This window comes from Brachionichthys hirsutus, chromosome 8 (assembly GCF_040956055.1).
Source record: "Brachionichthys hirsutus isolate HB-005 chromosome 8, CSIRO-AGI_Bhir_v1, whole genome shotgun sequence".
Classification (NCBI taxonomy): Eukaryota; Metazoa; Chordata; class Actinopteri; order Lophiiformes; family Brachionichthyidae; genus Brachionichthys; species Brachionichthys hirsutus.
The window spans coordinates 16,204,027-16,208,773 of NC_090904.1; positions in this window are offsets into that span (position 1 = coordinate 16,204,027).

Below are 4,747 nucleotides of genomic sequence, written 5' to 3' on the forward strand. Positions count from 1 at the left end.
ATAAACGGCGTGTGACGCTAACGCCTGGATTCAGGCAGGAGAATCACGCCTTCAGTATATTTGCTCTGCAGCAAGCCACGAGTCTCACGTCTGTTCAGGGTTCGATGGGTAGCGTGGCCCCCTGGAGGCCGTGACTGGACTGCTACTAACCGGCTACTTGGTACTGTTTGACCCGACGCCGTCAAGTATTTGTGCCTTCACACAAATCGTAAGCGACTCCAACAGATAGAGGTACCGGGCCGCACAAAGAATAACTCGTTTATAATATTTCCGTCGTATCGATTATTAGCATCTAAAAGGTGTTTTATTTTGAAAAACGACCGGATTTTCTCCAACGTAACAATCGCCTGTGAATGTTCATGCTTTAAGTGAGACGTTACTAAAATCAGACGTAAACTAGCGAAAGTTAATAAAAAACAAACGTCTTTGGAGAGTGTGTTTGCTAATGGGAAAGTCCAACTGAGGAAGAGGAGGAGGAGGAAGAAAAGACAAACCAGGAGTCAGACTTAAAACACGGTTTATCTACAACAGCTGATTAGCTTCATTAGTGAGACAACGAAGGGTTAAAAGCTGCTTCAGAAGACAAGAACCCTGAAATAAAAGACAAGAACCCTGAAATAAAAGACCAGAACCCTGAAATAAAAGAGAAGAACCCTGAAATAAAAGACCAGAACCCTGAAATAAAAGACCAGAACCCTGAAATAAAAGACAAGAACCCTGAAATAAAAGACCAGAACCCTGAAATAAAAGGCCAGAACCCTGAAATAAAAGACCAGAACCCTGAAATAAAAGACCAGAACCCTGAAATAAAAGACCAGAATGTGGAATTTATTAAACAAAAAAGGTGAACATGAAGGACAGAAGTGATTATTGAGACCACAACTAATGGTGAGTAGATATTGTGTAGTACTTGTTTAATAGTTATTATAAGTGCATAATCTAAAGTTTATTGGTAAGATTATAGTCCTCTTTTTTTATTGAATTACCCCCCGGTCCGCGGGGGGGTAAAAAATAGTGCGCCATGAAACCAGTCCGTGGCAGGAAAAAGACTTCTGCTCTAGAAAATGGAAGAACAAGACAAGATCTCATTGGGAATATCATTGATGTTAATTAATCCCATGAGCTCCTTGAATATGTGACTCGGACTCGGTCCGTTCGCTCTGACGGCAGGTCACCGAGTCCTTCGCTCTGACGGCAGGTCACCGAGTCCTTCGCTCTGACGGCAGGTCACCGAGTCCTTCGCTCTGACGGCAGGTCACCGAGTCCTTCGCTCTGACGGCAGGTCACCGAGTCCTTCGCTCTGACGGCAGGTCACCGAGTCCTTCGCTCTGACGGCTGGTCACCGAGTCCTTCGCTCTGACGGCAGGTCACCGAGTCCTTCGCTCTGACGGCAGGTCACCGAGTCCTTCGCTCTGACGGCAGGTCACCGTGTCCTTCGCTCTGACGGCAGGTCACCGAGTCCGTTCGCTCTGACGGCAGGTCACCGAGTCCTTCGCTCTGACGGCAGGTCACCGAGTCCGTTCGCTCTGACGGCAGGTCACCGAGTCCGTTCGCTCTGACGGCAGGTCACCGAGTCCTTCGCTCTGATGGCAGGTCACCGAGTTGCTCTGACGGCAGGTCACCGAGTCCGTTCGCTCTGACGGCAGGTCACCGAGTCCGTTCGCTCTGACGGCAGGTCACCGAGTCCTTCGCTCTGACGGCAGGTCACCGAGTCCGTTCGCTCTGACGGCAGGTCACCGAGTCCTTCGCTCTGACGGCAGGTCACCGAGTCCTTCGCTCTGACGGCAGGTCACCGAGTCGTTCGCTCTGACGGCAGGTCACCGAGTCCTTTGCTCTGACGGCAGGTCACCGAGTCCTTCGCTCTGATGGCAGGTCACCGAGTTGCTCTGACGGCAGGTCACCGAGTCCGTTCGCTCTGACAGCAGGTCACCGAGTCCGTTCGCTCTGACGGCAGGTCACCGAGTTGCTCTGACGGCAGGTCACCGAGTCCGTTCGCTCTGACAGCAGGTCACCGAGTCCGTTCGCTCTGACGGCAGGTCACCGAGTCCGTTCGCTCTGACGGCAGGTCACCGAGTCCTTCGCTCTGACGGCAGGTCACCGAGTCCGTTCGCTCTGACGGCAGGTCACCGAGTCCTTCGCTCTGATGGCAGGTCACCGAGTTGCTCTGACGGCAGGTCACCGAGTCCGTTCGCTCTGACGGCAGGTCACCGAGTCCTTCGCTCTGACGGCAGGTCACCGAGTCCTTCGCTCTGACCCAGATAGACAGGTCTTCTTGCATAATGCACTTTGGTCGATTGCATCCTTGTTAAATGCACTTAAGGGCATCAAATGTTCTAATGTTTGATGTTTGTTTGAAGAACTGTCTCTGCTGACAGCGGACGCTAAAACGGAACGTCTTTGTAATCCTCGTCTGCGTTGTGTCTGACGGAAGAAGAAGAAGAAAGAGTCTTCTGTGCCTTAACCCAGAGACCTGAAGAGCTGCTGTTCTGGAAGGTTTTCCTTTCGGCTGTTCCTGTCCCCCCGGACAGGAATGTCTCTCCATGAGCATCAGGGAGAGACATTCAGGGAGAGACGTTCAGGGAGAGACATTCAGGGAGAGACGTTCAGGGAGAGACGTTCAGGGAGAGACGTTCAGGGAGAGAGACGTTCAGGGAGAGACATTCAGGGAGAGACTTTCAGGGAGAGAGACGTTCATGGAGAGACGTTCAGGGAGGGAGACTTTCAGGGAGAGAGACGTTCAGGGAGAGACGTTCAGGGAGAGACATTCAGGGAGAGACTTTCAGGGAGAGAGACGTTCATGGAGAGACGTTCAGGGAGGGAGACGTTCAGGGAGAGACGTTCAGGGAGAGACGTTCAGGGAGAGAGACGTTCAGGGAGAGACGTGTCCAGGAAAACTGAAATCTGGGTCTATCTGGACAGCAGTTTTCTTTTCTATGGATTCAGATTTATTGATGCATTAAAAATAAGCAGAACTGATTCAGCCTGTGTGAACGCAGGGGGGCTCAGCAGGGCCCTCAGCAGGGGGGCTCAGCAGGGCCTCAGCAGGGCCTCAGCAGGGGGGGCTCAGCAGGGGGGGCTCAGCAGGGGGGGCTCAGCAGGGCCTCAGCAGGGGGGGCTCAGCAGGGGGGGCTCAGCAGGGCCTCAGCAGGGGGGGCTCAGCAGGTGGGCTCAGCAGGTGGGCTCAGCAGGGGGGCTCAGCAGGGCCTCAGAAGGGGGGGCTCAGCAGGGCCTCAGCAGGGCCTCAGCAGGGGGGGCTCAGCAGGGGGGCTCAGCAGGGCCTCAGCAGGGGGGGCTCAGCAGGGGGGCTCAGCAGGGGGGCTCAGCAGGGGCCCTCAGCAGGGGGGCTCAGCAGGTGGGCTCAGCAGGTGGGCTCAGCAGGGGGGCTCAGCAGGGGGGGGCTCAGCAGGGGGGCTCTGTCCACCAACAGCCGGGTCCTCTTTGCTTTTTGCAGTTACATATTCTATCTGCATTTTTTTTAATATAAATGTAACTGAAAGTTTCATGTAATAAAACAAAACAAAACTGATTACGAATGGGGAAACGTTTTTCTTGTTTTATTCTGTATAACTTTTGCTCTAATGAGATTATTATGAGATTATTAGATTATAAATAATCAAACGCTCACGCCTCCGTCGGCAGCTCGGTGGTTTTCGTAATGGGGCGTTGGAGAAAAGCAAACCGAGGATTCCTCATCGGTAAACATGATCAATAATTGGCTGCTGCAGGTCGAGCATTACTGAACTCTTTACTAATAACTTGTGTGTCCTTTCTTTTTGACTGTAATCTATTAAAATTCATTCATTCAAGTCGTGTTTTTCTTTGATTTGTTGTGTAAGAAGCACGGGAGCTGAAAACGAGCAGTAGAGACGAGTGAGGGCTCTAATCCGTCAGTAGTCGTTTGTGTAGCATTTGTTCAGTCGTACGACGGTTTCAGGATACTTGATATGCTTGAAGTCTTTAGACTGAATATCTTCAGGTTGTGGACTAAACACAGACCAAACTAAAATATCAATTCATTTGAAGTTCCATCACTGCCTGAGTGTAATCTGTAGATTAGATTCTTGAATTCAGCAGCATCCCTGATGATGTAAAGTCACAAATTACAAAGATAGAAATGACCAGATTTTGTCTTTAATATCTAAAACACAATTGTTCACGATCCAGCTTCTATGGCCGGGTCCACGTAACGGTGACGCGTTGGGATTACCGTCTCCGAGCTACAAGCAGAATCCTGACAGCAGATTAGAGATAGAAAGCCTTTATTGTCGTTACACAACGACCCTCTAAACCATGTGTCTGAAATGAGTTTAAATGCATTTTATGAAGAGCACGGTAAGATGTCTCACTTCAACCGTCTTTTTCGACCTCTTTGCGGCCGCAGGGGAGAATTCAGAGCAGCAGCAACCTCAGCTGAACTCGACCTACACGACTCGACGCTATCAAACGCTGACGACTCACAGCGCACGAAGCCTGAGGATAAAATCAGTTTCCTGCTTGAGGAGGAAAAATGACTCGAAAATGTTTAAAAAAGGCTGGTTCTGGTTTCAGAACACACAATGTACACAAAGAAAGAAAAAACTATAAAGCACTGAGAGCACAGACCTCCCCCAAGCAGCTTGTTCCCTCCAAACTGGATCTACACCGTCCACACGGTGATCTGGATCAGCACCAGAAGCTTCTAGAATCTAGATGGTTCTGGTATCTATACACACCAACATGAAAAGTCAAAGTGAATCAGAGTTGATTT